Source organism: Lottia gigantea, assembly GCF_000327385.1.
Source record: "Lottia gigantea unplaced genomic scaffold LOTGIsca_8, whole genome shotgun sequence".
NCBI lineage: Eukaryota > Metazoa > Mollusca > Gastropoda > Lottiidae > Lottia > Lottia gigantea.
In genome coordinates, this window is record NW_008710662.1 from 2,153,362 (window position 1) to 2,168,532 (window position 15,171).

Here is a 15,171-nt window from a genome sequence, read left to right on the forward strand (position 1 = left end):
GACGAAATCAATATATTTCACACCTTTTACATTCCACCAAAATAATGAAATTTAAAATCATTCAAACTCATAACTATCACATCAAGTCAAGCCAACCCCATTGTTTTTAAATGAAGTGGAAGAAAATTGAGAGCCGATAATAAAGAAACTCTAGTGGCTGTGAATATTTAAGGTTTTCTTGTAATGATGAGGTTTCAAACCTGTGGCACTAGTAGAGAATAATTTTACTTTCTAGGATGTAAGATAACTTGTTGCAACTTAGAAGATGACAATATAGCATGGCACTATTTATCAACACTATAAATGATATCTTGCTTTGTGATTTCTAATGAAAGAACCAATATGATGCAATTCCTAAGAGGATGATATATCCAAGACTTATCTTATCTCCAATGCTTGACACATTAACTCTCAATAGTCTAAAACAATGAGGTACTGTATAACTAGTATATAATTAATCACTGTTGACTTTACCTACCACTGTTGGTCTTTGTTTCTAACATGTTCAATTATTTGATCAGAGAAAAGGCTTGGTAGGGTCACAGGGTTTATATATTGAAAGACCACTAAAATAAATGAAGTCCTCAGGAAAGTCAGGCAATTGTTTCCTTAAGACAAGTGCTTTTGGGAGTGGATTAGCTTTGAGCTATCTATTAGCTAGCACCATAATCGTTAATGGTTCTTTTTGAAAATTGCATAGAGATGCCATTGACCTTTAATACAAGAAGTTACTATCATATGACAAAATCAATTGCAATAAAATGGGGTTTTCTTTCTTTTGATGAAGAAGATCACAGAATCATAACAAAAGAGTCAAACTAAATCAAATTTTCCAATGTTCCTTGGCACAGGATTCAAAATCTCATCCTTAAATTCAAAAGACACCTGGTATTCCTGGAAGGCTGAAAATTCTTTTCTGATGAATAATTCTGACAGGTAGCTTGTTAGATAGAACTGAATGATAATAAAGGTAAATTCTTAAAGACAACAGAATGACAGGAATTTTGTCTGTTTCTTTTCCATTTCCTTCAATTTGGCACTGACAGCTCTTTAGGATGTTTATTTAGTGGTACTATTGAAATCAAGTGGTTACTAGTAAACTACCAGATACCTACCAGTGTAATGACCTTCTATAGAACACCTGTTGGTTATAGCTCTAATGATATTCAGTTTGTTATCAAATTATTTCTTTGATCATTTCTTGAGATCTACAGGAATCTAACAGTGTAATTTAAGCTTAGATTTTTTTCTATGAATCAGGCTGATTTAACCTTTGAATTTAGTTGATTTAGGCTATTAAGTCTTGCAGTGTTGCTAAATTAACCTCTTTCAGTTTGCCTGGTTTAGCATTACAACTCATGCTGAAGGAGTAATTTGAGAATGAGTCTTCCTGTTTTGTCTTAAATATTGAAGAAATTAGCAGAGATTAAAATTTAGCACAAGAAGCACATACATGCATCTGATACATTTGTTGGTCGCAATGTAAATGGCTTCATAAAAGATATTTACTTTTACTCCAGTAGAGGAAAGAAATGATGTAATAAAGATTGTTCAACAGATACACGAATCATAAAATATAATGGCCACAAGAGTATTCTGTAATGTAAATCAAAGACTATTTAATGAGACCATTTCTTAGTTTGTTTAGTATTAAATCTGAAATTAAAAAGATGGAAAAACTCAGGTGGTTCATTCATGAAATTAATCATGAATTGATCCAAGCAGGTGTAACATTGACTTCTTGATATTTAAACAGAATTTACTGTTAGTCCATAATAATACTGTTAAAACTTTGTAATGAAACATCACAAGTTACAAATCAACTTAACTAGACAAATCCAGAACAAACCGGATTGTACCAACCAAAATTGATCTTCTGCTGAAATATTGGTTTTTGAATGGCAACAGATTAAGATATGCTTAAGCCTATTCATTAACCATAATGTGCATATAACATAATTTGATTTTTTAAGATTTGCGAGCTTGGCATCACCATGTAGAAAATTAATCTTCTAACTAAAATAATTTACACGTTTTCAATAATTGACTAATGCTACATTTAGTTATTATTGTCACTGAAAGTCATTAAACTTTGCCACACATTCTAGATTATACTTGCCTTGCTATTTTAAGATAAGGTTTGTTTGAAACCAAGACAAGAAGCAAGAGTAAACTACCTCTCTCAATAATTCTGACAATGTCAATATTTTCCTAGTGAAAACCTTCACTTATTGTCTATCTGAAGAGAGAAGGTAAATACTGTTACAAGGTGTGTTTCTCTTACATTCCAGTTTATACTATACTTGTATCTACAGAATAGACATGTCCTCAAGTAAGGTGGAATTCCTGAAAGTCTTTAAGAGTAAATAATAGATTGGATTTCAAGAAAACTTATGGAATTTCTGACCTGTAGGTAATTACAGTCTGAGACTATTCTTTGATGTTATAATGAAATTACATGACGATATCTTCCAAAGTGGAACTTGCTTCAAACCGCGATATGATTTCACAATGAAAAAAAATCATTACCTTTCACAGAAGATCCAAATAAGATGCGTCTTGCATTTTTCTAGGCTTTCCTAGTAAAGGGCGAATATAACTCTTCTGATAACCTTCAACAGACGTGTTCAAGAAATTTCCAATTAGCACAACAATAAAAGATATTGTTTAGTTATCAAGGAGGTGACCACCACAATAATCAAGTGGGACTTTGATGACAATAAATAAAGTAGGTGTGTCGGACCTCACAGATACATTCTAAATGAAAATATCACCATGTTAACCATACAGTCTAATTAAATTGTTTGTGGAAGTATGATGGTCGTGACTAAGATATCATATAACTTGTTATCTGCAAATTATCATTATATGATTGCAGAAGTAGAATTTAGTTTCAATTAATGACAATTTTAATTAAGTATGGAACCATATAGTGACAGTTAGAGCTTTGTTTATAAAATTATACTGATAAAAAAGATGACACAAGGGTGTGGCATTTTAATAGTTAGAGTAAAAATATTTTGGGTGCTGTGATTTTGATTAAAAATGGAGGAAAAAGGTCTTCCTGCATCTTTCTTCTGTACTGCAGCTTAACCTGAGTGATAATAGTCTAACTGAACTAATCCTTACAGCCAAATGGTGCATTTATTCACGATGGAAGAATTAACACCCTATAAATTCCATTACATGACCACATAATTATAAATGAGATAAGGGAATTGGGAAGTTGCAGAGACACTTGTAGTCTGAATTCTTAATAACGTTTAACTCCAATGCTAACAGTGATTGTATTCATATTAATTCCTTTCAAGTCATTACCCATGACAATAAATAAATAACTCATTATAATTCTTTCATTAATCTTGCGGTTGTTGTCTGCTAATTGGTTAACGTAAAACTCAGTGCTTGATAGGAAATGAATTTATTAAATCAGCAAGAAAATGGGAAATGAGAATGGACTTGCAGAAATGACTTGAATTTATAATTGAAATTTGAGAATTTAATGGACAACTAGAAGAAGTGACAGACATGACTATGGACAATGAAGGCCACAAGAGAAATTCATCCATGACTAGAAACCACTTATAATTTTGTTGTGTGGTCAATCTGATCAGTCATTAAATGAGAAATTCGAGACACTGGTCTGCTCAAGCTGTTATATTCACTTGACATAAGAAATCATTCAGAAACAGCTAGCCATTTTGTGTCCAAAAGACCACCAGTTCATCATAAGTGTACTACTTCAAAATAGTATCTTTGAAATAAGAATAAATCTGGTGTTCCTTTACTTGAAGCAAGACTGTTCAAGGTCATTGTTGAATGGTGTTAATTAAATCCTATCAGATTTGGAATATAACCAAATAAAAATTTTGGTTAATGCCAGTCTTAAAAGTTTGAAGAAAACAACTTCAACAAATGTTGTGTATTTCCATTCAAGATGATAAAAACCATCTTCTAGTTTGTAAACAATATACATGTGGGGTAATTTGATTCTAAAATAAAATGCTTTTAATGCCAATTAGAAAGGCAGGAATCATCATTAACAACTGTATTGCACTAAACAAAGTTACAGCCCAAAATTTTTAACCAAAAACAGAAAATGTGTATAACATTTGAGTAGGCTATATACCAAGTATATAACAGATACACTTGCTGTGTGAGGCTTCTCAGGTGTGAAGGTATTTTAAAAATGGCAATAAGAGAAAAGTTGGCTGATGCTACCATTGTAGAAATATTTACCCCATTGCACACTACTGTACAAGGTGTTGCCAGTCTTTAGCAGACCACAAAGGTGCAAAGACATAAATTTAGTTTCATTTCATTAAGTGATGCATGATAAAACATCAATACATCAATAGGTGTGTCACAACCTAGAAACTGTCAATGCAATCTCGGGTGAAATCTGTGTATGCACAGTGCATGTAGCTTGAGGCCTTTTTATCATATTTTGTGCACATTTCTTTTCAAAACACACATTCATACATTAAGCTTTAGGCAAATTATATGATACATGGTCTTGATTTACACCATTTGTTTACATTTTGTCAAGATAAATGTGTCAACAATTCACAGTAACTACTATATGGTAATATATAAAAAAAAACTAGGCTATGTTTGAGAGGAATGTACTTTTAAAAAAAATGTTGATATATAAATATTTTGGCAATGTTACAAAATGTCTTATAATTTAGGTCCCCTTGTTCAAATATTTATTGTTATTATTCAATGTGGCTATTTTCACATTCAATAAGATGAAGGTCACTCATTTTTCATACATATCAATTCACCAATTACCCTTCATTACCTAGCTAGCCTAGAAACACCTAATAATTTACTCTAACTTAGAGCTGTTCAAATGAGTCAGCTTAAGACATGGTAGTGTCTAGAAATTGATTCTGATATTTATGTAGATCCAGAAAGTTGCATTGAGATTTTGTGAACTAAATAATGGCATGGCATGACATTGCCAGCCAAACAGAAGCAGAAAAGGACATAAACTTCTTTTTATTTGACACTTTGGGATTTTAGAAAGTTCATATTTTGATGAAATGATATGTGATGGGCTTACTCTGGGCAAGCACATTGTCTTCTTTGCTTATCTCCAATATAGAACAGCACTGAAAGAGAAGAAACACATTTGGCAACCTTCCACCTGAACTCAAAACAATTCAGTACACTTCTCTAAACTGAACCTGAACCTCCATCTACAAGACACTTCACTTCTTCGTGACTATCAGTAACTTTTCCAATCAAGAACTGAGTACAATATAATTAAGCACTCAAAATAAAAGACTAATGAATAGTGTTTAGGTATGATACTAGTCAAGTCAAGGGTAATAATGAATAATTAACTACAGTTGATAATTAAGTAAAGAGTTCTATTTTATAACATGTAATTTTCCCTTTTAGTTTCAAGCCACTCATCATTATCTGTTAATGGATCTCTAGTAGTAGTGTAAGTAGGCATAAAGGGATAAGCCTTTTGGTATCAGTTTCATTGTTCATTATGCTTAATTCAACCACTACTAATTTATTACCTGATGTCCACAACCAAAACTTTTAATAACATAACTGACAGCCTGCTGCAATAATACAAAATGCCACTTTTCTGGGTTTTTCGGTTAATCAAATAGAATTTGTCAATGTCAATCCACTTAAAAGCGTAAGTAAATACCAATTGAATTATGTTCAATCATTGAAACAGTGGATCAAGATTTATTTCTAAAAAATAATATTGTATAGTAAGTTTCCTCTATAATATCTGGCTTCAACTCTTCAACAATGTAGGACTTCAGGTTTTTGGGGAATGTAAACAAACTCAGAAATGTTTCTGAAATAAAATTTTCATTAAGGCAACAATTAGGTGATGGAAATGGAGGTTAACATTTCCTGAAGACTGTTGGTGTACGACCAAATATCATCATTGAAAAATCACTAAAAGCCTGAGCATTTTACATGACATAGTTCTATGTTTCAATGTATACCATATTTCAATAACGTAATATTTTTATGATCAAGGCCACTATAAATTTTCAATTATCTTCCCATAACTATAAGATAAAATATATTAAAAACAGACTACCCAAATGTTTTCAGTTTTAAACAATTACCTTGTAATTTTACCCCACTTAGTACAGTACCATTACACTCCATCTTTATGTCATGTAAGATTTTAAAGAAGTGCCAAGTTTTCCTGGTAATTGAAGAGAAAATTGATGGGTTTGGTAATGAAATGCCCTTGAATTTGGCACTAACTGACATAATTAAGGTAAACATTAGATAACTAATTAACTTGATATTGAGACAACCAGAGGGTTAATTATAATGATACCCCTTGTTGATTGTTTATTAGAGTTGTTCATTTAGAACATTTAAAATTTGATGCTTGAAACTTATTCAATTAAACCAGACAACCTCCTGCATCGCTTCCTATACTGTAATATTCTCATATTCTCTTATATAATTATTTTCTATGCGTGGGTGTACAGTTAATGATTTAATATTTATTTGATGGTCGAGATCACCTGCACTTAATACATGTACTAATTTTACATCTTTCTTATTTGATTTCTAGCTACATCAAATCTGAAGATCTACAAAACCTGTTAAGCAAAATGATTTTGAAAATTGTTACACAATTGCAGTCAGTGGATGGTCGTTGCATAAGCTGCCGTTCAATATAGCTTTGAAGCATGTGTTGTATCCATCATACACTTTTAATGTCATGTTTCAGTGCCATTGCATCATCTTGATCAATCCAAAATTCGAATATTATTATAATATAATAGATCAATGTCTTTACATTAACCATGAAATATCCATCACAGCAAAAAGATACATATTAATATCACAAGGGCATTTAACACCATGATAAAAGCATATTGATATTTATACAGCTGGAAGTTATGATATATATATATTGTTGTTTTCTACTTATTTTAAGTTAACATGTTATATTGATTATCTAGAATACCTACAATGTTAGAAAACAGATCATCTCAAAGGAATATGTAGCATTTAACATCTTTATACAGGCCAAAACAAATACTTTTATATTTATTATTATTACCTACAGATCATTTATTATATTCATAATTGTAATGTTCATAAAGAATTACCCACAATTGAGTATAAAAATACCATACAAATTGTTTCACATGCTCTTGGAAGCAGTTGTATAACTCATTTGGCATGGTTAGATTTTAAAATAAAGCAGTATAACATGTTAACTTAGTCTGAGTAACTATTTGGTTTTATCATGAGCAATTTTCATCACTTTATTAGACATGAAAAGAACTTATTTGAAATGGAAGTTTGTTGTTTTCTGAACATGGTTGAAATAATTCAAACAGAAGGTACACATAAAGCCTTCCCTTCTTTCCGTTTTCAAACTTCTGAACACCAAACATATCAGAAGTGAAATCACAAGCGGTGAGTGAGAGATGAAAATGATATTCTGACAATTCATATTCTGACCTTTCATCATAAAGAAATAAGTAGAATGGTATATGAAAGTGTAGGAATAATAATCAGAATATTGAGCTATGATGAAAGAGGACTCTATATCAATACCAGATTTTACTCATACTTCTATCTTCAAACAAAAGGCATATCTACATATTTCTAGAAATACTTCTGTTAAAGATAAATAACCACAAAGGTGACTGAGGAATGTTTCTGCAATTCCTATAAATATCCTTGTAGAGTGATCTGCAAAGAAATGACATTCCAAATTGGCAGAAAAAATATTGTTTCTTTCAAGTTCAATATCTTGTTGGTGACTTGAGAAACACTTTTTATGCCAATTTTTTTGTTTTTTAAGACAAATTTCCGAATTTTGTTATACATAAATAACTCGTTCTGGAAACCTTGCATGAATCAACAAGATTCCCAACTTCTGGACAACAGGATATGATTAATGGAGACAAAGATTAATTTTTGTACAGAACCAAAAATATTGTTCATAACATTATCATCAAATCAGTGAGGGCCAGTGGAAAACCCAAGCAAAAGAATTATGACCAGTATTTTAACCAAGATGGTTTATCTAGAGCACAATTTGGTATCTCGTACCATTACTAAAATATAAAGAAAAAACTCAATGATAAAATTGGTAGGTATTAGAAGTAGTGTGTTTATAATAAAAACTGTGTTTATGTATCTCGTTATAATTAACCTATATTTCATATATATTTAGATATATATATATAGATAAAACATTGATAACTTAGATATACCTTGTTTTTTATATATCTTTCATTCATTCTTTCATCTTTCTTTACATGTAAAACTCCATTCATTTCATTTACCAAGCTGTAAAGACTAGAAATAATCTAGAGAAAGACCACTGAAATCCAGCTGGAAGAAACGGTCTGAAGAATTTTCGATGCTTCTCAAATAATATATGGATATTTCAATCTTTACTTTTACTAAAAATACATTTGATCCATGGATGTACTGTAAAAAACTTGTAAATTCTTCACTTTTAATGATGATGTTTTGTTTGGCCTTTATGGTTGTTTTCGAAGAAATATTTCAAATTTTTTCAGTCTCTTACTACCCTAACAAAAAGATACTACAATGAAACATGATATATAAAACATAAAACGTTGTATACTGAAAAGAATACTCCGGTTGTGATCTAGTTTAATAATAAATTTGATGCAACTATTACAAAAAAAATATCTTCTTGAATGTCAAGTGTAATGGTGCAAAGTAGAAAGCATTTGACAAGTTGTAATGAGGTAGAAGATGTTTTGAAGGCATTATTCTCACAAATTGTGTGGGAAATATAACATGATATATACACTAATTTAATTCTGTTAAAACCCTTCATATCATAGACAGAAAATTGACACTTTCTCTATAAGTTTGAGGGTTTTCAAATTAATAAGAAAATTGCATCTGCAGTGGTCTTCTTTCAAGATAAGATCTACATTTTTGCAGTAATAAATTTGGTCAATTTCAAATGTATGAGATCTCTCAAAAAATATGCTGAATAACCAAACCTGGCCACTGATTGACATCAAGTGTTCCAGAGGAGTAAGCATACCCTGCCTTACTTGTGAAACTTATTATGGTATATACAATTTTCAGATTATTAAATTGACAGAAGACTAAAACATCAGTTCCGTGTTTTTAGATAAATGTTCAAAAGTTCTTAAAAAATAAATGTTTTTGTAAACAGGATATTGTGATAAAGAGGATATTCTAATATTCTGTGATATTATTCAGTATGTCAAGATAAAGAATTATGACTTAATCTTTATTAAAACAGTTCTAGCTGTCATCATTATTATTCTCATCTGTATTCAGTTTTTACTTTTCAGGTAGGAAGATGTTTGGATTTATGCCCACATTTGCATTCAAGCTCAAGTGAAAATTAGCATATGTCCTATAACATGTTACTACAACGATCTGCAGATGATATAACAATCTACAAATATCTCATCTGCTGGTGACATACTTAAAATTTTCATGAGAATTATCAAATTTGTGCAATTAATACATATCTCACATTATTTGAATAAGGCACAATGATCATATTTTCTAACCTTATAAACAATTATATCTACATGTTATATACTGTATCTTCACAGGATACATCATTACTTACAAACAACTACAACCCTTCCTACAGGAAGTTTCCACTTGCTTTAACAACTTACTAACTCTCAACATGTTCACTTGATAGGTCAGTTCAGGCCAGTGATTCCCTGCAGTTACTACTTCATTCACATGCTAGACTATCAAGTCTGACATTTAAAACCTGCTTTTGGCAAAACAATTTTAGAAATTTAGCAAACTGAACCTAAAGCTACTTCTTGAGTCCCAAAATTTCATGTAATGAAAGTCGCTGGCCTTCAGCAGTAAAAAACACGCCTTTGTTATCAAATTCCTTGAAGAATGAATCTTTAAAATAGCTCTTACGTCAAAGAACTAAAGTCAAGTTCAAAATTAGTAACAATAACCTGCAAAACGCATCTTCAAGAAACATAACTCCACCTTGAATAACATGTTCAAGATCACCTGTTCTTAAATCAACAGGTACCTATTTTGATACAGTGACCTTTAATCAACTCTCCATGTTGGGAGGTAAGGAAGGTGTAGAATCAGTAGCAGACATGTATCTGTTATTTCAACTACATGTTTGTACAGTTGTAACAGTATGATGTATCCAGCTCTCATGAAAATCTAAGGACCACAGTCAAAGACAACTAAATATTTCTCCCAATATTTCTATTGGAACTAAGTGAAATGATTGGCATCAGAGTGGCGGCAACCTTCTATTTTAGAGATTCCTGCTAGAGAGTTGAAGGTTAGGTTATGGTAAAGTTATATAAAGCCCATATTGTTTGAAATAAACAGTGTGAAGATAAGGCCAACCATCAAATAGAATTATGTCTGCATAAAATAAATATTATGAGAGATTTTATGTTACATTTGACTTGTAAATTACAATAACTGATATTATAATAACATAATGGTTTTCAATCATAACCTTACACTTGTTTGGTTAGACTTTTTTACAATTTACAATATGAATTGAATCATGCAAGCAAGCTCAAAAGATTATCTGCATGACAATTTGGGTGATAGCTCATAGATATGCACCAAATAAACTACATATAAGATCCTGAGATGGCAAAACCAGTTGCATAGTGACAAATATTGATCCAAAAGATTGTAATGCCTTGCATATACTCAGTGGCTCATGTGATATCAAGAATATATTTTGGCCAGAAATGAATTTTACTCAGGAAAATGCTCAACATTGTGTAGATGATGTTCAAAATTCGTTAAAAATGGAGATAACAATTGTTGCCAACAAACTGCACCAAACTACTAACCCATTTAGCGTCAGAAGTTACACTTTCCAATCTAACAAAATCAATTTCTTTATTGAGAATGTTACTGGGTACATATATTGCACCTTAATTGTACCTGTCACAATGTAACTGTCTCAATGTTTTCTAGGAGTAAAGGGACATCAAACAAGTGAGAAAACTAAATCCAATTACAAGTCCATGGTACACGACAGTACAAGATGTATCAAGTTATTCAGTCAAATTCTTGTTTTACATTAAACATTGACATCATTACTTGACAATCTAATTACATTTGACAGATTATACTTGACAGATTATATGTAATAATGTCAATCATCTTATGTAATATTGTTTACTTTGGGGTTAAAGTAATGAAATTTTATGCAGCTCAATTAACTTTGGATAAGAAAATTAATTGAACATTTTACTTTCACTATATTTTCATTGGGTAACCTGTCTCCACGTAAAATGTTATGGACCAAATTTGAAGGTTCAAAATCATGGGAGAGGTGAAATACCAATGTTTGAAGTCAATTTTTGAGCTCTACAATAAACTTTTAATACTTATTATTTATTAACATTATTTTATGTGCATTCATGTGGAGATATTAAGATCAGTTTTAAGTTGTTTCAAATACAATGTTGGTATATTAGTCTCTGACTAAATTGAGCTTTGAATTGAAATTTTTCTCTCATTTCATAAATATTCAAAATAAAATTTTCAGCTATATGCCATTTGTCTTAGAATGTCTTCGGGTACATACAAATATAAGGTTCAGTGATTTTACATTTGATATAGACACACTTCCCCTCCCAAAAAGTTCATCTGAAAATGACATACTATTCTGACTGAAAATTTCCCTCTGTAAAATCATGTTGACAAATAATAACTTTTCCAGTGGTTAACATTTTCATCAACCCAAAGGCAATCCAAGACTCTCAGTAGTATTTTTTAATTGATATTTAAATTCATATGAAATTGATTGCAAAAATTCAATTCAGAAAACATTGTAGTCAGAGAGTAGAATGAGTTGATTTTCCATACATTCTGGCCATGTCTTAGCATCATAATGTTCTTTTTAAGTTATAAATTTCAAAATTCTTTTTTTAACATTCCACATTTTTCTGATATCCTTCACAATTTCCCTCAATGCCATTTATGCAGACAGGGTTCTTCTCTCTATCAAATAATGATTGAATTAATTAATCATATAATCTATTCTAATTAAGATAATAATGGTTACTAAATTAGTATCAAGCACAATGTTTTTATCCCTGACAAAGATTGAAAAGCCACTATTATTTTAACACACAAAGATTAAATCAACATTGACGTAATAGTTATTGATTAATCGACCATTTAAATGTTATTTAGGAATATCCGGTTAGATATAATTGAATGAACATGGTAATCTGAACGACAAAATTGGAAAATAACTTTGTTTTTCTTAATTGCCTTTCTGTGTAGGCTGTATCAACTATGGTGGGAAAATTGACTTTTGCTAGCTGTTTGACAGATGTTTTTGATCGAGCGAAATGTGGAACGGAATTCAATATTATGCAACAACTTGTTTGCAGAAAATCAGTTGGTAGAAGTTTGAAATCCCTTGAAAACAAGGTCAAAATTCAAGGTTCTGAACTTCAAAATTGGTTGGCATTGGTTCCTATTTATGTCAGAATATCAATTTAACCCAAATAGCAATTCTTGATGTGAACATATTCCCAATTGTAAAATGTAAACCTGAGTGTAAAATGTAAACCTGAGTGTAAAATGTAAACCTGAGTGTAAAATGTAAACGTGAATGTATAATGTAATTGTAAATGTAAAATGTGATTATCAAAATATAATTGTAAGAATCAACTTACCCTTCGTTTATCTTCACAAGGTGATTGATCATGAGCTATAGTTCCAAATATGGTAGGCTGGAAAAAATAATAAAACACAAATAAATTTCACATGAAAAAATATTCCTAACTGCAACCAATATACTTTATATTGACAGCGGTTTCTTTCTCACAACAGTCTCACAACAATTTGGCAAAATCTATCAAATACTTTCTAATTCAAGCACGTTTTAGAAAACAATAACACTTTATTCTTGAATATTAAGTCAACTGGTGACAAGAGATTTGAAAACACAAACCATTGAGCCACATGTTAATCAAATACACTTATACAAATACTATCTGACTTGTAAAGGCATAAAGAATCATAAATCCACAAACAAATTCCGCCTTATTCTCGTGTGCCTGGAATTCTGCCAAAAACTTTGTTTCTATTTTCTACACATTCCAATACTTTTCTAATATTAGCTAAGAACCATCCTTCTTACTTAGAATCTTGAATTGCTTCCTGCAAATCCTACTTATTCCAGAAAGTTCTGTTTTCAACACATCATTCTGAAGAGTGATTATCAGGAATTGTGAAATTTGAATTCCAACAGTCAGTTAGAAGAAGTTGTGATTAATGAATGATATGAATGAAGTATTAAGTATCAGTTCTAACTGACAAGTCAGTTCTCAACTTCACAGCTATAATAATAACTTGTCATTTAAATATCCTCCTCGACAATTTTAACATCCAGTTGTTATGAATTCAATGGTGAGAATATTCTCTGACTTGTATCATGATGTTAATAGGTGACCTTTAACATATCCTAATCCGAATTATTATCATCATGACAACCCTTTCAGAATACCTGATGTCACACTGAGACTTGGGTCCGTCAACTTCAAACATATATCAATTGACAACAGTAAAACTCACTCTCTTATACACAATTACACAATTCCTGTGTCCGAAAAGAACAAGACACTTTTTTCGAAAACTTATACTTTATTTGAGAGAAGACGTTCTCACACTTAATCACCTCATGGCACTCTTCATTTGTGAGGCAGACAATTCAATATCTTGTGGTACTCGCCCCTTTCTACAATACAAACTACCCTTTAAACGTAATAGTATATTCAAAAAATATTACTATAAACCTACCATTTTAGTCTATGTTATGTTATAAGTAGAGTAATATAAAGTGTAGCTTGTGTTCGGTTCCATCTACTATCTATATCATGAATCATACTATGTTTTTACGTTGTCTTGTTTTATAGTATTTTATTCTAATTATAATATGCTTCATTGATCATCATTTAGTCATCACCCACAGATAGAAAATGTTGACCAATGAATGATGAGACATTCAATGTCTGCTGAATGGTCAAGATTCTCAATATTGACATTAACGACGATTGTGAAATCCACAGTCGCCATGATTCAACTATCGTCCCTGACTCAACATCATTGACTCATGCTTTCTGAAAATCAATAACATGTGCTATGATAATAATAAGCGATTCTGTTTTGGCACATCATTTAATGTCAGGTCAAGATTACATCACATGGGTCACTCTCATTATCATATTATTAAATCAATATCAAAATTCCAGCAGACGTCAAATTTCATGAAGTAGTTATTACATTATCAAATAATCATAATATAATAAAATAGAAGGGTAATGTTTTTATAATCCATGTACATTATTTATTGTTATGTACTGTAGAATTTAGTTATTTTTATATACTGTAGAATTTAGTTATTGTAATTTACTGTAGAATTTAGTTATTGTTATGTACTAGAATTTAGTTATTGTTATTTACTGTAGAATTTAGTTATTGTTATGTACTAGAATTTAGTTATTGTAATTTACTGTAGAATTTAGTTATTGTTATGTACTGTAGAATTTAGTTATTGTTATTTACTGTAGAATTAAGTTATTGTTATGTACTGTAGAATTTAGTTATTGTTATATACTGTAGAATTTAGTTATTGTTATATACTGTAGAATTTAGTTATTGTAATTTACTGTAGAATTTATTTATTGTTATGTACTGTAGAATTTAGTTATTGTAATTTACTGTAGAATTTAGTTATTGTTATGTACTGTAGAATTTAGTTATTGTTATGTACTGTAGAATTTAGTTATTGTTATTTACTGTAGAATTTAGTTATTGTTATGTACTGTAGAATTTAGTTATTGTTATATACTGTAGAATTTAGTTATTGTAATTTACTGTAGAATTTAGTTATTGTTATATACTGTAGAATTTAGTTATTGTTATATACTGTAGAATTTAGTTATTGTTAGTTATTGTATAATTTAGTTATTGTTATATACTGTAGAATTTAGTTATTGTTATGTACTGTAGAATTTAGTTATTGTTATATACTGTAGAATTTAGTTATTGTTATGTACTGTAGAATTTAGTTATTGTTATTTACTGTAGAATTTAGTTATTGTTATATACTGTAGAATTTAGTTATTGTAATTTACTGTAGAATTTAGT